This window comes from Pleurodeles waltl, chromosome 1_2 (assembly GCF_031143425.1).
Source record: "Pleurodeles waltl isolate 20211129_DDA chromosome 1_2, aPleWal1.hap1.20221129, whole genome shotgun sequence".
Classification (NCBI taxonomy): Eukaryota; Metazoa; Chordata; class Amphibia; order Caudata; family Salamandridae; genus Pleurodeles; species Pleurodeles waltl.
The window spans coordinates 775401940-775428957 of NC_090437.1; positions in this window are offsets into that span (position 1 = coordinate 775401940).

The window sequence follows — 27018 nt, forward strand, 5'->3', positions numbered from 1 at the left end:
CGGATCCTGGGGGTTTATGGCAGGTGGAGAACCCACTGTCGAAACGGTGGGAGGACCTGAGACGCTGGGCACGGAAGACCGTGGAGCTCAGCTGGGGATGGCCTCCCAACGAGGAAGGGGTGCCTGTCGGACCCTGACTGCCTTGATGGCCCACATATTGGTGGTGGCCTATCCTGAGCGGGATGGGCACTTGAGGGCATCACAGCAGCCACAAGAGGGTGAGTGCAGAGGTCATCATTGAAGCTCATGGCTGGAGGGGTGGTATCCGGGAGGTGGTTGTGTGTCAGTGGCTGCCCCAAGGCCAGGCCAGACATAGCAGCGTAGGTGCTCTGGTGGCTAAGAGTCTGAAGGGGAATTACTGCTTACCTAGCTTTTTAGCATTCACTACTGGTAAGGGCTGCATGGGTCCCAGGTATGCTGTAGTTGGCGGTGTGTACGCCTCCTGATTCCTTGTTGAGTAGCCATTTCACTGGTAGTGCAATGCATTGTGCGTAGACCTCTTCCCTGTGTGTGAGGGTGCTGTGTACGCCAACGGTGCTGTTGGTGCAGTCATTGACCCTGTGTATCCTTTGTCTCTCCCACCCCTTTCTTGTTTTGTGGACTCACCCAGTCCACAAAATCACCACTCACACAAGGCCGAGCCGACAGGGAAAGCACAATCATACATGGAAACACATCCATGCACAAGATGACACATGCAGATACATTAACAATGCATTTGCATCCCAACAGGACCCCTGCCCAACATCACCAGAGAGAAGGTGCCAGCTACATCCAGCCCACCCCCCCCGGAAGAGTCCCACAGTGATGACAGCAGTTCTGCATGCCTGGATCACAATGACCAACCTGGCCCATCCGGGCCCTCTGGACAGTTGGTTCCCCTGCCACAGTCCCAAACCACCACAGAGCCTCCCTCCCAGAAAACATCACCACAGCACCCACCCAGCGGGCCCATACTTCTGTTCCCAGGACACGCCAATCAGCAGTATGTCCACCACTACAGGGACCCCAGGCAACCCAACAAACCCAGGATGATCAGGGACCTGGGGTCAGTGGCAGTGGGCACACGGTTCAGGGGACAGAGGCACAGGACAACAAGGAAGCTGGGAGGACTGCTGGCAACAGGGGGAGGACAGGCCCAGGGAACCAACTCTCCATGAGGCACTCTCAAACCTCATGGGAGTGTACCACCATTCCCAGGAGACCATGGGCCAGGTACTGGCGAAGTTACGGGAGACCCAGCGACTGCAGGAGGGACAGTACCTGGGAATCAGGGAGGAGCTAATTAAAATATACACCATCCTGGTCACCATTGCAGGGGTGCTGGCTGACATGGGCAAGACCATGAGGGACGCAGTGGCACAACAAAGGGTCCCTGACACTAGCCAAACCGAGGAACAGCCTTCCACTTCCGCCGGGGCTAGTGGACAGGAGGCCCCGCCACAGGACCAACAGGCCACCAGCACCCCACCCCCTGCAGAAGGAGAATCACCCCACAAACGGTCCCGGCAATCCAGGCAGAAGACAGAGAACATTGCCAAGACCCCCACCAGGAAATAATACTCTCCTGATTGTCACCCTTCTGTCCCACTCTGTCACCCTGTCAACCTTGAACTGCCATTGCTCCCCTTCCTATGCCCCCTTGGAAAATGCACCTGTGATACCAATAGACTGGACTCTAACTGGACATTCCACCACCATCACCCCAGCCCCTTGCACTTACCCCCATACTTATTTGCACATAAATAAACAACCTTGAAACATATACCATACTGGAGTCAGTGTAATGATTAGAAAAATGTATTATTACACCATTTTCAAAGCATTGCAACATCTATGTTCAGTGAAATATACTACAGGATGACCTTTGGTGGGCAGTAGTACATATAGCAGGAGCCAGAATGGTGTACACAGATCTGGAAATAGAGAATCCAAAGGGAACAGTCAGTGTCCATAGACAGAGGGTAAGAGACTGCCATGTACAATGTCCAAAAGATTACTGTAATGTAAAGTTTAGTCACAGTATCTTACCTGTATTCCACTGGAAGTACTGCTGTATAATGTTTGTTCTGTTGTCCACATCTTCATCATCTGCCTACTCATCCTCACTGTCCACAGGCTCCACTGCTGCCACAAGACCATCTCCAGGCTCATCCTCCTAGAGAAAAGGCACCTGGCATCTCAAGGCCAGATTGTGCATCATACAGCATGCCACGATGATCTGGCACACCTTCTTGGGTGAGTAGTACAGGGATCCCCCTGTCAGATGAAGGCACTGGAACCTGGCCTTCAGGAGGCCGAAGGTTCTCTCAATAATCCTCCTTGTACGCCCATGTGCCTCATTGTAACGTTCCTCTGCCCTTGTCCTGGGATTCCTCACTGGGGTCAGTAGCCATGAGAGGTTGGGGTAACCAGAGTCACCTGCAAATATCGAGAGACAACTGTTAGACACACACTAACCCATAGGGACAATCCCATGCCCAGAAACCAACATATACTGGGTGGGGACCTTGGGCTCACCTATTAGTCACACCAGGTGCTTCTGGAGTTGCCCCATCACATAAGGGATACTGCTATTCCTCAAGATATAGGCTTCATGCACAGAGCCAGGATATTTGGCATTCATAAGGGAGATGTACTGCTCCGCCAAACACACCATTTGCACATTCATCGAGTGATAGCTTTTTCTATTCCTGTTCATTTCTTCAGGTTGGGGGATAAATGCCACATGTGTTGGGGAAATGTCCCAGGGCATAAAAGTCAGCTTTCACTGTGGCCAAATCATCCACCTGGGGGAAACGATGTAGCTGCGCATGTGCTTCAGCAGGGCAGACAACACTCTGGTCAACACGCTGGAGAACATTGGCAGAGACATTCCTGATGCCATGGCCACTGTAGCTTGAAAGGAACCACTTGCCAGGAAATGGAGCACTTACAGAACCTGCACTAGAGGGGGGATTCCTGTGGGCTGACGGATTGCTGACATCAGGTCTGGCTCCAATTGGGCACACAGTTCTTGGATTGTGGCATGATCAAGTCTGTATGTGATGATAATGTGTCTGTCCTCCTTTGTCAACAGGTCCACCAGGGGTCTGTATACCGGAGGATGCCGCCATCTCATCATCTGCCTCAGCGGTTGTAGCCTATGGAGGAGAACGGTGAGCAGAAGGTCATATTTCCACATAGATGACTCAATTGTTGTTGAATTTAAGTCACAGAAGCAGTGTGTGAAGTCGAGAGTCAGTTGATGTGCCAATGTCTGCTGTGACGCAGTTAGGTGCCATGCCATGTGCCCCCCTGAAATGGCAGCTGCCTGACCTGTGAGGAGGGACAAGGGGAAATTAGGTAAGTGCGCTGGCATTGTGCTGCATCGCGGTAGGTGGCCGATGAGCGCCGCGCAACTTCGCATTGGTTAACATTGGGCCCTATGGGTCCCAGGAGCCAATGGCGATGTACCCCGGCGGTGAGGGTATGCACTGCCGCGGATGTCACAGCCATTTTCTAGCTATTCCCTCATTTGCTACCTGACCATCAACAGGAGAGGACCTACACTGCATATGCTGCTGTAACATGAGTCTGGAAGCAACAATGGCTAGAGAGTCTGGGGAAAGGGCCCCTGCCTTCACTGCGGAGGAGTTGGAGAAACTGGTGGATGGGGTCCTACCCCAGTACACGTTACTCTACGGTCCTCCAGAGAAACAGGTGAGTACACTGTGAGCATGATGTGTGGGCAATGCATGTTTGCCGTGGTATGGATGTAAGCTACATGTTGGGGGGTGCTAAGGCGTCCTGACCTGAGTGTTGCATGAGAGGTGGTCAGTGAATGTGCATCAGGGCATGGGTGGGAACTGGTGGGCAATGAGTATGACGGTCCAGAGGGGTGAGTAATTTCCTTTTCTGTTGTCTTTTCCCTCTATGTCAGCGCCCACCAGAAAAAGGGTATTTGACATGCCATCGCCAAGGAGGTGCGGACCCTGGGGGTCTATCACAGGCGGAGCACCCACTGCCGCAAGAGATGGGAGGACCTGTGCTGCTGGACCTAGAAAACGGCGTGAGGCCCAGCTGGGGCTGGCCTCCCAACGTGGAAGGGGTGCCTGTCGCACCATCGCCCCCCTGATGTTCCACATCCTGGCGGTGGCATTTCCGGAGTTGGATGGGCACTTGAGGGCATCTCAGCAGCCACAAGGGGGTGAGTACAGATTCTGAAAGCTGACTTTGTGGGCTTTAGGAGCTAGCAGGGTGGGGGATGGGGGTGGTGGGGGATGGGGGGGTGGGTGCCCCTAGGCCAGGGCGATCATGGCAGGGTAGGTCCCTTGTGCGCGGGCTCTGAAGCACTCCTACCCCAATGGTACAAGTGGCCAACTACTACTGGGCAGGGTCCTGTGGGTGTCAGATGTGCAGATGTTGGCATTAGGCATTGTACCCCATGGGCTGGTGACTATCTTAGTGACTGGTTGGGCATGGCCTGGCGCATAGGGCTGCTCTCTGTGTGTTGTGTCCACCAACGGTAGTGGTGTTGCTGGCATTGACCAAGTGTAGCCTCTGTCTCTCCCCCCCTTTTTGTTTTGTCACCCTGTCCTTGTGTGCAGTAGCATCATCTGGCGGAGGAGCAGAGGCATCGGTGACGGACGGAGCTGCATCCCACATGGGCCTGGAGGCTGAATCCACTGAGGGTGAAGGCACCAGTGGGACAGAAGGCGAGGGGAGATCCACGACGGCGACAGGAGGAGAGACCAGTGATAACGATTCCTCCTCCGATGGAAGCTCCCTGGCGGTGGCGGACACCTCTGTGCCCACCCCAACAACAGGTACAGCTGCCACCCCCCTACCAGCACTGCCCTCCCATCAGCCCCTCAGCGTGTTTCCCTTGCCCGCTCACCCAGGAGGGTGGGCATCTCCTTCGCCCCAGGCACCTCTTGCCCTGCCCCAGTCAGCCCTGCTGCCCTCAGTGAGGAGGCTACTGACCTCCTGAGATCCCTCACTGTTGGGCAGTCAACCATTCTGAATGCCATCCAGGGTGTTGAGAGGCATTTGCAACAAATAAATGCATACCTGGAGGGCATTCATTCTGGCGTGGCGGCCAAACAGAGAACATTTCAGTTTCGGGCCTCAGCACTGATGGCACCCATTGTCCCGGTGTCAAGCCTCTCCCCTCCAACTTCCACTACCCTGACCCAATCCCCTCTACCTCAGCCTGTCCCAAGTACACCTTCAGATCAGCATGTACACAAATCAACACACAAAGTGGCTCAGGAAAACATAAGCACCACACATCATCTCACAGGCACTCACACAAGGACCATACCCATGCAAACATACCAACCTCCACTGCCTCCACTGTGTCCCCCTCCTCCTCTTCGTCCACCTCAGTCCCAGTAGCATCTCCACTCCCACCGGCATGCATTACATTATCATCCACTACCTCCATCACCAGCACGCCCATCACTACACACCCCTCACAGGCAGTCACCACCCCCACATCCCCTGTGTCCTCTCCCAGTGTGTCTGTGAGCCCTCCTCCCAAAGTACACAAACGCAAGCACACACCCACCCAACAGCCATCCACCTCACAACAGCATCCAGCCCATGCACCTTCACCCAAACTCAGCAGACATACACCTCCTACAACCACTCCCTCTTCCTCCACTCCCAAACCCCCTCAGTCTTCCCATCCCAGTGTGTCTAAAAAGATTTTCCAGGCTAACATTGACCTCTTCCCTATGCCTCCCCCCCGTCCTTCCCCTAGGACGGCAAGATACCAGGCCAGCACCTCAGCCACCAACTCGGCATCCAATGTGGTACCTGCAAGTCCCAGGGAATCAAAGGGGGCACCCATCAAGGCTGGCAGTGTGCCGCCGACCAATGCAAAGGACCAACCGAGTCCGCCACCTGCCAAGGTGAAGAAGGGGCCAGCATGCAGCACGGCGAAGAAGCACGACCCACCCAGCAAGGCCTCCTCTAAAACTGCATATGGCAGTGCCAAGGTCCCAACAACATCAGCCAAGGTGGGGAAGGGCAAGAAAACACAAGGCAAGGCACTTCAGGCCTCGGAGCCTCCAGGTGAGGGACTGGTGCCCACCATTAGTCTTGACAGCCCAGCAACCAGTACCGTGGAAAGCACCGCCGCAGGCACCGCCACCTGCACCGCCATCTGCACCGCCATCTGCACCGCAACCTTCACCGCCGATGCCACAACAACAGTCAGCAGCATCATCCCCAGTGGGCAGCCGTCCGAGGCTGCAGGAGATGGCCTCTCCACCGCAGACACCACCGCAGGCACCGCCACCTGCACCGCCATATGCACCAACACATTCCCAGACGGTGCCACTACATGTGTCAGCAGCAGCATCCCCAGTGGGCAGCCATCCAAGGCTGCAGGAGACAGCGTGGACCCTCCACACACCACTTGAATCACCACCACCAGCACCAGCACTACAAGCAGTTTGCAGCCTAAACCGCCACAGGATGGAGTCTGGCGCTGCCTCCATGGTGTATCATGCTACCTGTTCTCTGCACATCTCGTGCCTCAGACACCCAGATGAGGGAATGGGAACAGCCACACCCAAGGTGCAGCATCACTGGGTATAAGGCCCCCTCCAGAACCAGTGGAGATATGCATCCACTCACCCTATCCTTTACAGGATTAAACAGACTGGGCACAAGGCCCCATCCAGAACCAGTGGAGATATGCATCCACTCACCCTATCCTTGGCAGGATGAAGCAGACTGGGCACAAGGCCACCTCCAGAACCAGTGGAACATGTCACCCACTTGAGAGACTGTGGCTTTGCACTCCCCAGGACCAAGCAGTGAGCAACCCACCCACTTGAGAGACTGTGGCTTTGCACTCCCCAGGACCAAGCAGTGGGCAAACCACCCACTTGAGAGACTGTGGCTTTGCACTCCCGAGGACCAAGCAGTGGGCAACCCACCCACTTGAGAGACTTGAGAGACTGTGGCCTTGCACTCCCCAGGACATCGCTGTGGGCATGTTGCCCCCTCCAGGAGCAGTGGCATAGTACCATCTTCCGGCTGAGGTGCCCCCCTCCCATTCCCCCTGAGGTGCCTGTGTGTTTTTGACCTGATGCCCCAGCAGTGTTCTCTCCGTTTTGAGGCAGGAGTCAAGAGTGGGCTTCACCAATGTTTTTTTGGCCCACTGGGCCACGGACATTTGCAAAAGACAGTGTACGGCCTTCTGTACATATTGTAAATATTTGTATATACTGTTGTTTACAATTGTTAACTTTATCTGCATATTTCTAAATATCATTGATTTCACTCAATTCCTTTTGTCCTTGCGTTCTTCCAGGGGGTTACGGGGTGTAAATGTAATGTTGCTGCATATTTTTGTCTGTATGGTGTTGTGGGTGAGGGTGGGGTGGGGGGGTGGCATGTGTGTCTCGCTCACTTTTTCATTACCCGTGTGCTAGGTGCAGTACTCACCGTGGTCATCGCCGCCGCCTTCTTTGATATTCCTGGTGTATTAGCAGATACACCAGCATCGGCAGGACCTGTAGTTCGGGCTCCATGGTGTCCTTCGTTGAGTGTCGAAAGGTGAGTGGTTCCCCTTCAGAGTATTGTTTCTGCTGTGCTTTTGATGTCATTGGTACCGCCCCTGAAAATCTGGCGGATTGGTGCCTTGTAATAGAGTGGGCTGTACATTGTCTTCCGCCTGTCTGTTGGCGGTTACCGCTGCGGTGTTTATTGCTACCGCTGTGGAGGTCGGTGTGTTAAAGTAGCTGTCTGTGTTGGCGGTTTCTGGCGTGGTAGTGATCCCATTTTCTTTACCACCGGCCTGTTGGCGGTATAACCACTGCTTTATCACCGACCACCAGGGTTGTAATGAGGGCCATACTCTTTCCACCGGGCCCCAAAGTACTCTATTGTCAGACACACCAGCTATGCCCCATATAGGGCTGAGGGAACAGTTAGCCCAGTCATGCTTTTTTCAATGGGCCCACCATTTCAAGCATTGAGCATTTTGTCGGCATTAGCAGTTGTAATTAACAAGGTTTTTAGCATGCTGAAATGGTTGCCCCATCGCAAATTGTCAGAAAATAAAGCCCCAGGTACCTATATACCCTGACCTGTTCTAAGGGCGTGATGTTAAGGAACCATGAAAACGTCTGTGGTCTTCTTGAGAATACTATAGTCTTTTTTGTCTGTGTTAACCATGAGCTCATGGCTCTCACAATGTGCATAGGTAGTGTTACTTTTTGCTGAACGAATATAAACCATGAGGACCATGGCGTCGGCATACATTAGGCATAGGGCGTGATTACCTCTAATCTTTTGGAAAAATGAATTAACTGTTGAATGTTTGGCTGGGAGGTCTGACGTAAAAAGACTAGAAGGGGGGCTAAAACACATCCCTGACAGCCCAGTTTTAACAGGGATTCTGTTTGAAAGAATTCTATGCCTATCTAAGTTAACCTGAACCCAGTTTTGTGAGTGAAGCTGTGGAATCAATGACAAGAGATCCAAAGTTATGCTATTTTCTTCAGGTTTCTTTTACAGTATTTCCCAGTCTACCACATAAAACCTGGTTCGAAAGTTGGCAAACCAAGAGCAAAGTTTGTCTAGTGAATTTACCACCTGCCCAGCCACCAACCAAAAAGCCAAGTGGTGTTCGACCTTGGAATAGTTTTGCCTGAAACCTCCCGGCTCTCTAGGGATGATACCTGCTTCAAAGGCCCAGGTTTCAAGATAGAGTTGCAGAGTTTTAGCATAGATGCATTATTTAATAGGGAGATGTTAGATCTGGCATCTTTTGGCATGTTTTCACTGTCTTTTTGCCTTCTGACCTCCCGCTTTTATGGTATGCTGGACCAATGGTGGTTTATTGTCTCTGCGCACTTTACCACTGCTGGTAAGTAGCCCTGTAAACATGTCTCGGACCTGCCACTGCAGTGTCTGTGTGTGCAATCTTGCACTGCCAATTCAACCTACCTGGCAAGTGTACCCTCTTGCCAGGCCCAAACCTTCCCTTTTACTACATGTAGGGCACCCCTAAAGTTAGTCCTAGGTAGCCCCATGGGCAGGATGCAGTGTATGTTATAGGTAAGACATGTACTGATGTGTTTTACACAGTGAAATACTGAAAAAAGTGTTTTTCTCTGTTGCATGGCCTATCTCTCTCATAGGTAACATGAGATTGCCTTTAAATATCCTTTAAGTGCAGTTTCCCATTGGGAGCAGATAAAGATCTGGAGTTTAGGGTCTCTGAACTCACAATTTAAAAATACATCTTTTGGTAAAGTTGATTTTTAGATTGTCAGTTTGAAAATGCCATTTTTAGAAAATGGGCATTTTCTTACTTAAATCATTCTGTGCCTCTGCCTGCTTGTGTATTCCACGTCTGGGTCAGACTGACAGTTGGGCTGTTGTGAATTCCCTCTAGACGATGACAGAAAGGGAGCTGTGGCATGACCTGATGAGTCTTCTGGGCTAGAGTGGGGAGGGAGGAGCTGGCACTTACACCTGTAAGGGCTGTGCCTGTCCTCACACAGTGCAATCTCCAACCCCCTGGTATGTGTCTGGGGCCAGGCCTGGGCAAAGCAGGATCTTGTAAACAACGGAAACTTTCCTTTGAAGTTTGCCTACTTTAAAGGCAGAAAGGGGTATAAGTAGTGAACCCAAGACCCCAGACTTTTTTAACACTTCTGGATCAAGAGGAACCTCTGCCAAGGAGAAGAGCTGAAGAGCTGGAGGAGGAGTACTGCCTCTGCTGTGTGTGATTTGTTGTGTTGGCTTGCAGTTGCTGCTTATTTCTTAAAGAGGACAAAGACTGTATCCTGCTTGTGAAGGCTCTCCAAAGGCTTGAAGTATTGCTTGCCTCCTTTTGGAAGTCTCAGGGATATCACAGACTTCAGATTCATCTGCCTACAGTACTGGGAACTGTGTGTTTGTGCTGCAACAGACGAAAAACCACCACGTTGCCGTCAACGATGCCACTGCATGAACCATGACCTGACACTGCTGCACCTAGCCGTGCCCCACGTCGCACTACATCCCTGGTCTCACCGAAGCTGCCACCCATCGTCATCACCGAGCTGCTGCTTGAACCGTGACCTGTGGGCCCCGCATTCTGCATCATCTTGCTCACACTGCAGCCTTGGTATTCCTGATGACGATGCTCTGCACTGACACCTATGCCACTGCCTGCACCGTGGCCTGTGGACACCGCTCGTGAGGTACACAAAGCACCGTCCCGTCCCGCATCGCAGCCCTGGTCCACCGAAGCCAGTCCCATCGACTCCAGTGTTGTCAACAGACTCCCCTGTCTTCACAACGAGCCGTGGGCACTGCAAGGAGCCTGCCCGCGTCGTACCGCTGCCTTGGGCCTACCAACAACAGTTCTTCAGCAGCTACGACACCTCTGCCTGCTCCATGACCTGGAGACACTGCACGTCACACCACCCGACTTCATATCGTAGCCTTGGTCTCACCGACACCGCAGAATGCCGTCACCGAGCCACTGCCTGCACTGTGACCTGTGGGAACCGCACGTTGCATCGTCCCACTTTGCACCGCAGCCCCAACTCCATCCGCACCAGCGCTCCTGACTTCGTCATCAGCCTGTAGTTTGATGTGCAACTCATGTGACATCAAGGGCCTGACAACCCCTGCACCGACCTACGGACCCAACGCCTGCTGACGCCAGTGACATCGCACTCCGGATCTCATCACGATGATCACAAAGCCCTACATTTCTAAAGTACTGTTTGCGGGTCTTCCCGACACCGTAGCTGTCCCATGTCGACACGGCCAGCCTGAACTGTTGGTTTTGTTGTTCACAATGCCGTGAAAGCCCCAGATGTAGCCATCGACTTCAAGGAACTGTTTTTTTAAGTAATTCCTGCAAAATTCATATCTTTATTACTGAATGTTGGATTTTGTTCATTTTGGTCTTGTTTTACACAGATAAATATTGGCTATGTTTCTAAAACTGGTGTGGTGTCCTTTTGTAGTGTTTACACTGTATTACTGCCAAGCTACCAGAGGGGTGAGCAAGGGTTATCTGAGCTGGGTATGTCCCGTACCCTGACTAGAGTGAGGGTCCCTGCTTGAACAGGGGGTAAACTGACTGACAACTAGAGACCCCATTTCTAGCTGGGGATAAGTTGACAGTTTGCAGGATCTAACCTTTCCCTTTTTTTATATATTGGTTTAATACTAGCTCCTCGCCAGGAACCAGTGTTTGTCCTATATTTGAAACAAATTTCTAAATTGGACTGGGTACATTTGCCCACTAATGGGAGTTGCTCTTAAAGATTACAGCTGGTAGACTATCAAGTCCACAACCACGGGAAAGTTTCATTTTAGTAATTGTACCAACTACAACCTCTACTTCCTGAGATGTCAACAGAGAAGGTGCTGTTAATTTAACTTCTGTCATAGGGTCTACTGACTTGGGTGAACATTTATATAATTCAGAAATGTAGCCCACCCATTGTGACTCACTAATCTGGACCTATAAAATGCAAAAAGGATTAAGGTCATGATGTAGATGGTGGCAGTAACGGTCCCGTTGTCGGTTTTCAAAATGAAAACCCACACACCGCCATGATGGTCTGCCCACCGTATTTAGATGTTGGCGGTTCCACAGTGTTAGAAATGGGGTCTCTAGTTGGCAGAAGTATTCAACTTCGTTCAAATAGGGACCACAATCCTAGTCAGGCTAAGTCACAAACCAAATTATCCTGTGCCCGTCATCTGGTAGCTTGGCACTGAGCAGTCAGGTTTAACTTAGAAGGCAATGTGTAAAGTATTTGTGCACAAAACCATACAGTAACACAGTGAAAACACCACGAAAATACACCACACAGTTTTAGAAAAATTTAAGATATTTATCTGGTTAAATTAAGGTCAAAACAATAAAGATTCAATAAGCAGAAGTTGAGATAGCACTTTTGCAAGATTAAAAAGAGTCTTAAACTTTAGAAATCAACAGTTGTCCCTTGGTTTCACAAAGTACCTGGTTTACGTCAAAAATAACATGAACGGAGACCACAGAGGAGGAGATTTGTAGAAAAATAGGGTGTGCGCTGGAATTTGCGGTGCAGCACAGACATTACGTTGTTTCTTTCCATGCTGCAGGGGGCTTTGCGTCGATTTCCGGCGCACAGTCTTGATTACTCAATGCGATACGGGTGTCTTTTTGACGCCCAGGGATGATGCGTGGAAATCCTGGGCGGTCGGGATGATCCCAGTAGACGATGTGTCAAATTTTCTATTGCAGCGATTTTCTTGTCGCAAGACAGGCTGTGCGTCGTTTCCGGCAGGCTGTGCGTTGCGTTGCGTTGCACAACTGTCATTATGAAGTCACTATTCATTGGCAACTGAACCCTGCATCACAATAATGGTACTTCACACTTGACAACTGTGCCGATGTGTGACCATTGCTAGGGGACACGATCCTGTCATGTTGTGCTTGAGTTGTGTGTGTGAGTCAGTACATGTATATGTGTGTATAATGAGATTGGCTGGTTAAGGTGAAGGAAGGCGTAGTGGGGGATGTGATTATGTCAGTATGTGTGCCACTTGCATATGACGTGGATGTTGTTGTGTATGTTGTGTTGTGTGTTGCTGCGTGCAGAACTCAGATGCATGTTGTTGTGTGGTGGTCGCTGTTGTGATGTGTGTAGTTATGCATGTGTGTGTGCAGTGTGTTGGTTGTTGTGGTTGTGTCGTGTGTGGGTGCAGTGTACGTTGAGTGATGGATTTACATGTATGTGTGTTTGCGGCATGTAGGTGTTGTGGTGAAATGGCAATGGATAATGGTGTGTATGTGGTGTGTTGTTTTGTGTGTAATGCAGGGGGACACATATGTGAAGGGTAGAGTGTATCTATCACTTACCTCTTTTCCATGGCCACTGGCAATGTCTCCCCTCCACCAGCAAACAGCTGCCAGTACACCAACTGTCCAACTGTAAACCTGCCTGCCTGATGGCTAGGGCAAGCACTCCATCATAATGGTCTTCGGCTCAGCTGCAATACAACTTAATACAGCTGGCGGAAGACGGTTGTCTTGGCGGTCTTCACGGGTGCGCCACCGATGTGGCTTGGCACTGCTACCACCAAGTTCTAAATTAGGCCTTTAGTGTTGCCATCCATTATTGCAAGTTTTATTTACTCCCATTGGTGGTCATAATACTGGTGCTCCTTTACTATTATTAGTGTATGGTGCTACTTTTGGTACTTATTTTTCAGTATTGTTACCACATGATAAAGTTCATCACTATCTCTTGTTATTGTAAGGTGAGGCATCCTATTAAGAGCCTTACTCACCTAACAGAATTCAGAGTCAAACCAACCTAATGAATGCCATACTGTTTTCATATGTATGGTGGGGCAAGGTTTTAATCGGATTTTCTGTAGAAAAAACACTTAAAAAAAAAAAAAAAGGAGTATATCATTCACAATTACTGGGAACATCTGATAATGGAAGCACACTGTCAAACCTTATGGCAAACAAGTCTTGCAAATTTTCATCTGAGATTGTAACTTTGAGTTTGTGGTTGTAACTCAGACTGGGGTCGATGGGGGGGGTGATATATTTTCCGTGCGATTGACATCTAGGAAAAATTTCCATAGTACGGTGATCAATAGAAGAGATATCAACCACCATAAAATCAACAGTTAAATTAAATTGTTCAATCGGTACAAAGGCACAATCGATTGGAATCATACTCCCAGAGTTTATATAAGTGTCCTTTGCCGGCATATCAGATAGAAATTGTCAGTTTATATTTTCTATAGCTGTGTTGAGCTACCAGGGACATCACCTGCCATGCTTTGCCAACTGTTTTGCCTTTCTGGTGGCTACAAAAGGGATGAGGCATATATAGTCTACAAGCCACCGCACAGTTTGTCTAGAGAACGCAATGACATTTTAACACTAAAATCATCTGCAAAAATAAAACAAGAGGATGGAAAGAAAATTTGGAAAATATATGTAATTATAAAGCTTGCATACGTTTTCTTCGAATGCAAGCGCATTAGCGGGAATGTAGATAGTACCGACCAAAGAGCGAAGGAAGCTTGAAGAAGATAAAAGATCAATATGACAAGCCAGCAACCAATCATGTGGTGTCAACAATTACCATGTCCTTTCCATATAGGATGGAAACTAAAGTGTACTACCTCCCTGCCCCCCACCCTCTCCCCTGATGGGTGGCCATAAATGATTTGTTCAATCGTTTTCCGAATTGGAATTTGGCCCCACCAAAAGGCCAGTGAAACAAACTGCAGAGCTTGATATTTGAGAGGAGAGTTTTGTAGTTAATGTTTTTAATTTCTTCTTGCTTGATGTTGGTTTAAGATTAGGATCATTATTTGACTTTATAAAACAATTAGGATCAGCAGTCAACTTTCTGAAGCTGGTGGACACTTCAAGGAAGTCAGTGATGAATTTTTGCAATTACTTGTCTGTAAAGATGTTTGTGATTTACATTTAATCCTCTACCTTGCCGAATAGTCAGTCGGGTAGAAAACAAGCCATAGCTTTCATCAGCTTTAAAAACTAATATAAGGAAATAAGAAACAAAGAACATTCTGGTTATCTAAAAGTCGTGTCAGGGCTCTGAGGGCAGCCAGCAGCTGCAATGGGTAGGCCCGACCCCTCTGAAGCTTTTGTGAGCTTCTTTCCAGAAATATGTCCCTTAATAATTTCAAGCAAGGTCATTTGTTTGGCTTGCTGCAAGGACGACAAGACCATAACCTTCAACTACCCTGAAATGTTGTTTGCATTAGGGGAGCATGTTAAGGAGTGAGAGTTTGGTTGCTCTGCTTGTAATGAGCCGCCAGGCTCTGGTCTAGTTTACCAGTCTGTCTGTTTGACACACCGGAAGGAGCTTATGACATTCTCTGGCCAGGCATGGCCAGAAGCTATATAATAAAAGGGTGAAGCCCTCATGGGGGTTTTTGTCCCAAACTTTATAGGTCAAAACACTGGTGAAGAGGGTCTCCTGCCTACGTGCCTCAACACTGATGTGTAGGCTCACTGAGTGCAGTAGCTGAAGACCCGGTTGCACGTCCCGCTCATGCCACCTGCTGCCTGCTGAAAGCCGTGAAGGCTGGGTCCCTGTCGGGCCTGCCCTGGCCTCACCTGTTGCCGTGGCCTACTCCTGCTGACGCAGCCACACCGAACCCTGCAACAGCTTCTCACACCTGCTGGCACTTCACGCAGCCTCCTGACAGTAGTGGAGCCTGAAGGCATGCTCCTGAGCACAGGCCCGGCCCGAGGGCCTCTGGTGCACACTGCGAGCAGAGCGCACCTGCCACACCCTGTCTGCTTCATCTGGTCAACAGAAAAGATGCACAGTCTACCTTGCACCTACGTTTTGCCTGCAACATGCCCAACACAAAGAAAAAAAAAGCACAAAAAAAAGCAAAAGCAAAGAAGGAAATCAAACTATATAAGGAGAAACTGGTACAGTAAGTAAGTGCACTGTATGCACCTAGCACTTATAATTGTGCTGAACTCTGCCCAGCTCAGCCCTGTGCTCCCACTGACTAGACACATTAAAGTGCACATAATCAGAGCCTCTCACAGCTAAGCACCCCCACACTAACCTCTGCCGCATCCCAGTAAGAACAAAACAGTCAATAGCAAAGAGGTGACCAGTGAACTCTCTGGTGTACCGGAAACCAAGTGCATCAGCAGCATCCCCTGCACAATTCCCACAAAAGCATACTATGGGAGAGGTGTTGCCACCATCCAGCGAGCTAGCTGACCCAGCAACAGCCTCCCAGCGATGGAAGATATGGATCAGGATCCTATGAAACTACTTTATCACCACCCGAGAACATGATGGGACTGTCAAGAGGTTTCTGCTATTGCACTTCAGTGGAGACAAAATATACAAACTGTTCAGGCACCTTCCCAACACCACCACAGTAGACGACTAAAACCCAGCCATAAGAGCACCCAAAGCTCACTGTGACCTGCAACTAAACCCCCATTTTGAGAGAGTTAAACTCCACCAGGCACCCCAGCAAGAAGGAGAATCCATTGATGAGTTCTACGCACGACTGAGACAGTTAGCAAGAACGTGCACAGTGGACGACCAGTCTAAAGAAATAGGAGCACAGATCATCCAAGGCTTTCGCAACAAGACACTCAGAGAACTAATCCTGAGGCACCAAACATCAGCATAGATGATATCCTCATATTGGCCAGTTCACATGACTTCTTGACAGCGAGAGTGATTGAGATGACAACGCAATAACCCAAGTCCTAGAAAGAGGTCCTACCATTGAGACTGAACGCACTGATGCAGTGCAAGTGCAATACACCAAGAGCAGACTCAGAACACAAAACCCAGCCAGACAAGGGCCATGCTGCACTTACTGTGGGCAAGAGGAACATGCCCCCAAAGACTGCCCCACACAGGGACGACAGTGCTCAAACTGTGGAAAAATGAATCATTCTGTGACTGTCTGCCATGGAGGCACCAGAAGAAGAGGGCCGAGAGGAAGGCACAAAATCACTAGAATGGTAAAACACTAGAAGGCCGTGAAGAACCAAAACAAGATCAACATGCATCGAGGTGAAATCACATGCCCGAGAACTCATCCCCCGATGAGGAGGAGGTATTCCTTATCTGCTTCACGAATGGCCTGAAGAGGCACAGTGGACCACAACCCACTTGTGTCTTCGAGATGTCCATATTTACTTTTGTCAGTACTGTGTCAGCGGCTGTCGCATCAAAGATTTCTTTCAGATCAAGCATTCTGGGGCAGGCACTTTGTGCCAGTGTTTGAACATTCTTGTCTACTGCTTCAGCAATTGGTGTATCTTCTTCTGCTTGGTGCAGTTGGTGGTGTGACAAGAAGTCTGCAGGGTTCTTGGCACCAGGGCAGTAAACTACTTCTATACAATAGTGTTGCAGTTGGATAGCTAAATGTATTATGCCTATTGGGAGGTGTGGTGCAGTGCCCCTCAACAGGGGGACCAAGGCCTGATGATCAGTGACTACTCTAAAGGGCCTCCCACAGAGGTAGAGTTAGAAGTGCCCACAGGCCCACTTGATCGCCAGGGCTTCCCGCTCAATCTGTGCATAGCGTTTTTCAGTCGGTGTTAACTCTTTGCTCGCAAATGCCACTGGGGCCCATCTTCCAGGTTCAGTTTCTTGAGTGAGAACTGCTCCACGGCCTACTGGACTGGCGTCCACTATGAGCTCCATCCTCTTTTTGGGGTCAAAGTACATCATGGTAATTTTGCTCTGTAGTGCTTCTTTGAGGACTTGAAATGTCTTTGCTTTTCTGTGGCCCCATGACCATGGAGCCTCCACCTTTGTGAGGGATCGGAGGGGGTTAAGCAATGGTGACTAGGTTTGGTATGAACCGGCCACAGTAAGTGGCCATCCCCAGGAAACTGCACACCTCACTCACAGTCTTTGGCACTGGAGCTTGCTTGATCGCCTGGGACCTTCGTGGGTCAGCCAGCCCCTCTTCCTGGCTGAAGACATAGCCAAAGAATGATGTTGTCACTCATATTCATGACCCTGGTAGTCCATAGAGGGTTTCTTGAATGTCATCCTGGAATACTTCAGCTGCAGATGAGATGTCAAAATTCAGCCGCTTGTATCTTTGAAGTCCTAAATGCATCAAGAAGGCAGTAATGTACCTACTCTCCTCAGCCAGGCATAACTGGTAGAACACGCCATTTAAGTCCAATTTGGAAAACCATCAGTAGCAGTTCAAGTCAGCAGTCATGTCATTGATGGTCGGTATTAAGTGTCTCTCCCACTTAATTGCTTGGTTTGTGAGATGCATGTTGATGCATAGGCGTATTTTCCCTGGCTGTTTTGACTTCTTCGCAATTACCATGGGAGACAACCATGGCGTGGCCTGTTACTTTTTCTATCATGCCTTGGTCTTCTAGCTTGTCTAGTTCTTGTTCCACTTCTGGATGGAGGGGGGAAAGGGATGCGCCGGTGTTGAAAAACGGCGGGTTATACAGATTTGTCGATGTGTAGTTTGATAGATGAGGCCTTCAGGCATACTAGGCTGGTGAACAATTCTAGGAATTGCCGCAGTAGTTTATTAATTTGGAATGCTCTGACACTTTTTGCAAATGACACAAGTCCCAAGTCTTCAGCCAGATGGCTGCTGAGCAGTGTAACAAGTTCTTTATCGACAAAGTGGAAGGAGGATTTTATTTCCTTGTCTTCAGATCTAATGTTTACTGTCATTGCCTCTTTCAGCAGCACAGGCGTGTGGCTACCATACATGAAAATCTCGGTGTTGGATAGCACTATCAGAGGGTGTGGTTGGAGGTGGCGACTGTTGATTATCTCCGTCACCTGGGAAGGATTCCTCAAAGATGCCAACAACTGGGCAGGTCTTGATAAAGAGTGGCTTACCAAGCTCTGGAGAGTCCACAAAGAGATTAGCGCAACCCAAGATGGTCTTGTACTGAGGGATCCCAGTTAGCCTCCAGCAACAGGTGAGCACGCTCGCTCACGTGGGACATCAAGGCATGGTGAAGATGAAGTCGTACATATGCGACAAAGTATGATTCCCTCAACTTGAAGGCGTAGTGGACGATTATGTGAGGCAATGCGTTGCATTCCAACTGACAAGCCCTTTTCAAGCTCTGGCACCCATCATAACCAAAGGGATGTGTGATACACCCTGGTCCAAGGTAAGCCTCGATTTTGGAAGCTTCCCAGATGGAAGGGTCCCTCTAGTGATGGTAGACGGATACTCAAAGTATCCCCGACTGTGGGGATAATCAAGTCCACTGTGCTCACAAATGTGGCTCCGGGGTTACAGAGGATCTTCACAATGTTTGAATTATCCAAAGAAATCAAAAACCCACCGTTTCAGGGATGGAATTCAAAGAGTCACTGGAATGACTTGGAATAAAACATTGACATATTACCCCAGAGTGGCCACAAGCAAACAGTGAGTTTGAGCGTTTCATGCGCACCCTAAATAAGGCTCTTCGGATTGCCACATTGGAAGCTGCTGACCCTGAATTAAGCTTCCAATGATTTCTGAGTAAATACAGAGGAATGCCATACTGTACCATGCAATGGCCCCCGGGTCACTCATGTTGAACAGAGTGAGATGTGACACCGTACCCACTTGCCTAGGATGGGTACAGCCGCCCTACAATCCTGAAGCGACTCAGGCGAGGAGGCAGGAAAACAATGCAAGTGCTAGCAAGAGGCAACCTGCGACCACATGATGAGTAAACCCTGGGGACCAAGTGATCGTCTGGGATAGAAGGCCGGGATGGAAAATCAGGACACCTTTGAACCCAGACAGTTCTCTCAGTGGCCAGCACAATGATCACTACCAAAAAAGGAGTAGAGCAGGTGACTCAGAACATATCAAGGGTCTGAAAAATCCCAGTCCCAGACACTCAAGAAAACATCCTCGGGCCCGAGGATGACAGCTGGGATCCACATCCTGAAGAACAAGGGCCAAATGTACATGACTCAAAAAGTCCACCTTCCGACCCAAACAGTGGGCTGACAAGGACCCAGGAGCCCAGGGTGACATTCGCCACCTTCGTCCTGGGAGGGAGGGTCTCTGGTCCAATCTGCAACCAAGCCAGAGGCTCAGGGACTTTGTATGCCTTCTAACTGAAAGAACATTTGAAAACCAATTTGGGGAAGGAGGTCATGAGCCACCAGCTTCCGGTGTAGTTGACCAGCTTGTCTGTGTGACACACCAGAAGGAATTTACAAAATCCTCTGGCCAGGCCTGGCCAAATACTATGTAATAAAGGGGAAGACGGCACAGGGTCTTTCGTTCCAAGCTTTATATTAGTGTGTGTCTCATTTATTTCTGCGTCCCGCCTGAGCTCTGGCCTAGACCCTGCTTAGGCCACAACACCGCCAATCTGCTAAACTTGACAATGAAAATTCGGACTGTTAATCGTTACTAATTGCATTGTTTGGCCATTTGGAGGACTGGTCACTGGAGAAAAAGGCTGATGACCATGAGGAGATTGAAGATCTGGAGAAGAGAGGAGTCTTGCCTTTCTCAGTTATCTATTGCCAGTCCCCCACCCTTAAGCTTAGTCAAGAAGAAGAATAAAAACAAGTGCCGACCTGACTGCAAGGTTCAAGGAAAGGTTGGAGAGAGTTATCAATTAAATCAGCTGGTTTTTTTTCTGCATCCCAATGAAATTCCCTGACGTGTTGCCAGGAAGATGTCTGGAGATCTAGTGTGTAGCCGCAAGGAATTAGCCTGCCTAACTAGCCTCCCATCTAATGGAGTAGAATCACTGGTCAGCACCCCAGATCCATCAGCTTAACATATAGGACGTGACTCTGGGGCTAAAGCCTCAGGAGCATTTTCATAATGGACTGCTCCTTGGGGACTTCATTTGGGACTTTGCTCAATTTAAAGTGCCATCAGAAAAAGATGATTGGGGCACAGAATTTTGTCCAGAGGCAGACCCCAATTCCTTCTGGAGCTTGATTAACACTACACGAACTTTCCATAGTTGGTATAAGGTCTAATTTTGTTTTTGTCTCCCTGTTTGGGCGAAGATGCCTCAGTGTTTTATCTGGCATTATCAGTAGATCACATAGCAGACCACATAGTTAGATTCAGAATTCCAGTTGGGTCTTGCAATGCAGTAAACTATTAATCGCTCAGATTTAATTACTATGGCAGTCAAAGTCCTCAATAAAATCTAGTTTCAGGAGGCTGCTCGCAGTTACACTCTAAAGCAAGCCAGAATGGGCACCAGATAAGGCAGTTGTGGAGGGCCAAAGAGAGTCTGAAGAGCCCATTGAAGAGCCCATTTATTTAGCTGGCTGGACACGCTCTCAAAGTACACCCAAGGGCATCCATTGTCCCTCCAAACCCCCTTCTCCCCTCCCCCAGAGGACCCCTTCTCACCACTCGACTCCTCAGGCTCCCCTAGGGGTGGGTGTCAGGGGCTGTGTTTGTCCCAAATGCCAACAGCCAACTCAAATGCCAACAGCAGGAAAAAGACCAACGCCGGTCCAGGCACGAGCACACCAGAACACACCACTCTGAAATCGCAGGTAATCTTGGAGAACATGGAACCTGAAATCTGTTGTCTCTATTTAGAATTTGTAGGAAAACAATTGTGCAGGTAGGCAACAGAGGCAATAAAAGTTTGTTAAGGCAAGCTGACCTTAACTCAGCATTTATGGTGTTGCAGGACTGAAGCCAACTTGGAGGCGAGCCTGAGTTGAGACATAAAGACTTGGGATTTGGAGACCGACATAGTGGGAGGGACCAATAGACATTGGAGGATGAGCTGGGTGCGTGGTGCCACCAGCTTCTACTCCTCCGGACTGCTTCGCCAGAGAAATTGCACTCCTCATTCTCTTGGGGTTTTCACCTAGCCCCAGCTCCTCACGGGCGTAGCTACAGGGGGGTGTTTGAGGTGTTACACCTTCCCTCATAAATGTACTTGTTGATAAATAGTTGGGTACAGGTGCTTTTAGTCGGTTACACTGAGATGTTTATCGGATTTCACCAGGATTTTTTGCATACACACAGACAAAAACACACACACTCCTGCATTCTCTGTTTGAAACACAACAAAAATGTTGGTCATTACAAAATATTGTGCTTTCTCTCTTAGGCCCATACTTATACTTTTTTTTTGCGCTGCATTTGCGTCAATTTTTTACCCAAAAACTGTGCAAACTTACAAAATATAATTGTATTTTGTAAGTTTGCGTCATTTTTCCGTCAAAAACTGATGCACATGCGGCGCAAAAGAAGTATGAATATGGCCCTTAGTTCTCTTACCAGTCAGCAATCCTATCCATTTCCAGTGCCTCTTAGGCCCCTCTTGTGGACTCTGATTGAACTACAGTTAAGAAACATTGTTTACATTTATTAAAAATCCAATTCAGTGTTGAAGTAGGATTTGTAATAAACATGAAGGAGCAGAAACCTTTAGAAAAGCGCCTTTTCCCCATCTGAATTCCTGGAGTCTAATTTGCATACACTCCAAACCTTTCCAAGCCACTGATTCTATTTGGGATAGGTGTGAAAAGGTATGAAATACCTTCCAGGTGCAAAGAATAGGCTGAACTAAATGGCCACAGATGAGTCCTCTGAAATTCCCATAGTGGGGGTGTGAGCATCCTTTTTTACACCCCAGTATCAAATCCTGCTAAAAGTGTCAAAACCTGACTGACCGGTCTGCTGGCTTTACATATAACAGTTCGGAGCACATTTGAAAGACAGACAAAAGAATGCCAAGATCATTCTTGTTTATGCTGAAGGATGCTGCTTTGTCCTACCAGACCTCTGTTTCTGAGTGTTACATAAAACATTGGGGGCACTTGAAAGGACATGAACAGAATGGAAGGAAAAATCTTGCATTTCCATTGTCGGGTTGTGATGAAACCTGTGGGATTATTGGGACACACACACACACACAAAAATGCATGGGGTTGGCCTTCGGACCTTTTACCCTCTAGGTTAGGGTTTTCCAAGAATGGCGATTCGCATAGTCTAATGAACAGAGAATCAAGGTTTCATTAAAGACACAGAGGATAACATTATGCATTTAAAACCTTTAATACCACTCCTGCAGCACCGTTAAAGAACCTTACAACAAACAAAAACACTAGAATCAGAACCATCTAGTCCACAAGTATCCCCTTCACTGAACATACCTCCTCTTTTAATGCATCAAATCTTCTTCACTCCTCTACCCCCTCTACATTGAGTTATCCTCCATCTTCTGTTCCAAAACAGCTTCTTTCCAGGTGAATCTTCGGGAAAAACGTCGACTCATTATTAACTCCATACCAATATCTCTAACCAATACTGTGCCCAACAACAATACTGTAACAATTCTATTGGTGAGGTTGGCAGGATAATTTTAGCCTCTGAGTCTTTAATTAAATCTTGATTGTCTATTCATTACACCATGAGAATCGCCATTTCAATTCAAGTATGGAGGCTACCATTATGCATGTTGAAAGCCCTTCAACACTACATTTGACACATGCTTTATTGGTCTGAAATAATGTTTGGCAAAAGTACTAACATTAGTCCAATGAGCTGCTTTTAGAATCTCCTCCAACCTACGACCAGACAAATACATCTTACTCGCCTTAGCCCCTCCTACAGAATGCGCCCTAAATTCTGACACATCAATACCACCTTCCTTCATGACATTTTTACCCACCTTGACAATGTCAGTGTACTTACTGCACCATAAGGTTTGACATAAGAAATCAACAACTGAATGAAATATTCTAAAACGATGTTCTGTTATTCAGTCATGCAATCTACCACACATAGGCCCTCATTACAACCTAAAAGACCGCCGAGGCTGCGGGATCCAGAATACTGCCAGTGCTGGTGGTATTTCTGGCTCCCTATTTCAACTTTTCCGCTGGCCAGCAGATGGTAACAGTGTTGCCGTCCACTGGCCCAGCGGAAAAGTCACATCAACATTGCTTCTGGCTCGTAATAGAGCCGGCGGCAATGCTGATGTGCAGCGGGTGCAGTGAAATGCGCGATGGGGCTATGCATGGGGGCCCCTGCACTGCCCATGCAAAGTGCATGGGCAGTGCAGGGGCCTTCAGGGGCACTCAAGTCTCCCTTACCGCCAGCCTTTCCATGGCTGTGTTTACTGCCGTTGCTAGGCTGACGGTCGGGGACTCATAATCCCCAGGGCAGCGGTGCTTGCACCGCTGTCCTGGGGATTATGACTGCCAGGTGGAAGTATGGGGGCCGGCGGTATGGCCATGGCTACTGCGCCACGGTCATAATAGCTGGCTGAACACCGCCAGCCTGTTGGAGGTGTTACCGCCAGCTTACCGCCGGCCGCCAGGGTCGTAATGAGGCCCATCATTTCTTTTTATCTGTAAAAATTGAATAGAAGATATACTCTGACATAGTATTTGCTCCCTTCTAGATTTCAAAATACACTTCTTCTGGACCTTGTCACTTACCTCTAATGCTTTCACATCCGAAACTCTTCTACATGATACTAGAAATAGTAAAGTTACTAACTTCTCTAAAAATCTCTTTAAATCTAAATATTAATCGAAGGCCATCCCAAAAACAATGACAACACCAAGTTAACATCCCATAACACACAATACCGTGGTCTGTGTGGTCTTCGCAATCTTATACTTTAAAAAATTGTGCATACCATAAAACTTCTACCAATCAGCCTACCATAAACCTGTGCATGACCAGCTGAAATGGGTGGCCTGTAACAATTCATGGTGCGGAAACCCAAACCTTTTTCAAATTTCTCAACCAAAAAATTTACCACCTCCTCTATTGGAGCCTCCACAGGATCCAGACTTCATTCCATACACCAACAAACCCAAACTTTTTATAGTCCCTTGAATCTTCTCCTAGTCCCTGGAGCCCAGGACTCCTCAAACAATTCTGCAGCTCTATTCAAAAGTCCTTTGAAACAGACAGATCTCCCAAGGCTTTCCAAACAAGAAGGGTCAGGACCCTGTTCTGTACCTATGGATGATCTTCACCTTCTGCATTCTTTAATAAACCATCCCTTGATGGAATTGTAAAGGTTCTGCACAAGCCAACTCCATCACTGGTGGAAACCAAACCCGTGAAACCCAAAATGGAGTCATCAAGACATCTCTCCTGTCTTCTGTCTCAATTTCGACAACACCCCCTGTATCATTGTGAACGGAGGAAACGCATAAGCCTTAATTCCTTTCCACATCTGCTGAAATGCTGCTACTACTGAAGCCGTAGGATCTGGCATCCTGTGCAATAATTCTCTATTTGATAAGTTAATCGACATGCAAAAAGATCCACTTCAAAAGGACCCCAAATTCTGTCTATCTTGCAAAAACAATTGCAATCCAACTTCCGTCACTGAAATCCCCCAGATGTCTTGAATTTCAATTTGCTGTTGAACTCAAAATCCCTGACAAATATTCTGCCTTCACTGCTATCTTGTATTCCAGGCAAAAGCTCCCAAACTTCTTCGCTAATTCAGCCAATCCTAGGGGTCTGGTCCCCCCCCAATTTGTTGATTTAAGCAACATCTAAAACGTTGTCCATCCTCATCAAAACTGATTGTCCTTCTAAATTCCTCCTGAAACTTTTCAACGCAAACAATCCAGCTGTCAACTCTAACCAATTTATATTTACTTGACTTCTCTTCCTTTGACCACACTCCACCTGTCTGTTAGCCCTTTGGGTGCGGGCGTCGGCCAGTGGCCGAGGCCCGCACTACCTCTCTGGTGCGAGTCACGACCAGTGGCCGACACCAGGGAGGGGGTTAATAAATCCTCGGGTGCGTCGCACCCGAGGATTTTTTATTTTTTTTTAAACCCGGGAGACACAGAAGCTTTTCCGTGTCTCCCCCCGCCCCCCACCCCCCACCTGCCCCTTTGTGACGTCAGCGCGTCGCGAGGCGCGCTGACGTCACTTTGTGGATTTCCCCATCCGATGGGGAAAACCGCCCCAAACGGCCTTCCCCATGTTCGGGAAGGCCTCGTGAGAAAGGGGAGACTCTCCCCTTTCTTACGAGGCCTTCCTGAAAGTGTTTCCTGGCCCAGCTCATCTGCGATCGGGGGCCAGGAAACACCACTAGACACCAGGGATTTCACTTGGGGGGGTCAGACCCCTCAGAAAACGGGCCACCTCCACCCCCCCGGGGCATTTTTTTTTTTTTAAAAGGTAGGTGTCCCCTCGGGGGCGCGATCGGTCGCGATTGCACCCCCCCAGGGGCAAAATTATTATTATTTTTTTAAAAAGAAAAAGAAATGGACATGGGGTCGTCCGTGGGCAGGGCGACCCCCTGTGGGGGCAATATTTTTTTTTGTTGTTGTAGGGTTTCCCTGGGGGCCATTTTGGCCCCCAAGGAAACCATACAACTACTAAAAGAAATATAGCTATATATATATATATATATATATATATATATATATATATATATATATATAGATAGATATATCTATGTAGATATATCTATCTACATGGATATATCTATAGATAGATCTATATATATATATATACATATATATATATATAGATCTATCTATAGATATATCTATGTAGATATATATATATATATCACTTTTGTCAGTACATGTGTGGTTTCCCACATATAAAAGTGATCGATATATATATATATATATGTATACATATATATATTTGCCACCAGTTGTCTTACAGTTGCAGCTTGCGTCTTCAAAGCAATGCAGATACTTCAACTGACGCATTTCAACTGTAGCTTTTAAGCAGCAATAAAAAGTCAAATAAGTATTGTGATTATGTTTCTGCTACAAAAGGGTCAGACTTTTGTCTAGTGGCAGTTTTAGGGCCTGATTACAACTTTGGAGGACGGTGTTAAACCGTCCCAAAAGTGACGTATTTACCACCTACCGTATTACGAGTTCCATAGGATATAATGGACTCGTAATACGGTAGGTGGTATATCCGCCACTTTTGGGACGGTTTAACACCGTCCTCCAAAGTTGGAATCAGGCCCTTAGTGCCATAAAGAAGCGCAGAAGGTTTATATGCCTACTGCAAAGAGCAAATCTGTATTTTATGTAAATAGCTGAGTACATTAGTAAAGTCAGCCATTACCTGTGCTATAATACAAATGAAATGTATGTGCAGGGTGGAGGGTGGCTAAGGAGAGATGAAGGGCACTTTTGCTGGGTGGTAATGAGGGAATCCGAGGAGGAGGGAGTGGGAGCACCAATAATGATTGTTGGACTGGGCGCAGGAGGTGCTAAAGACTGTGACGAATGGTATGTGACAAGGTGTTTTTTGAGTGTCTTGAAAGAACGTGCTGATTGAGGGAAGAAGTGCAGGTAAGGTGGCCTCTACTGTTGCACGTATCTCACACACACCATCGATTTTGTGACTCTCTATGTAGGCTAGTGTTTTAGAGCAACAGTTTAGCCAATAGCAAAGATGGCATCTTGATGGATGACTGCTGCCGTCACTCGGGTTATAGAGGACAGCTCTGACATAGGATCAGAGACTGAGACATCAGATACTGAGACAGCATCTGAGGGATAGAACAATGGCGCAGACTCT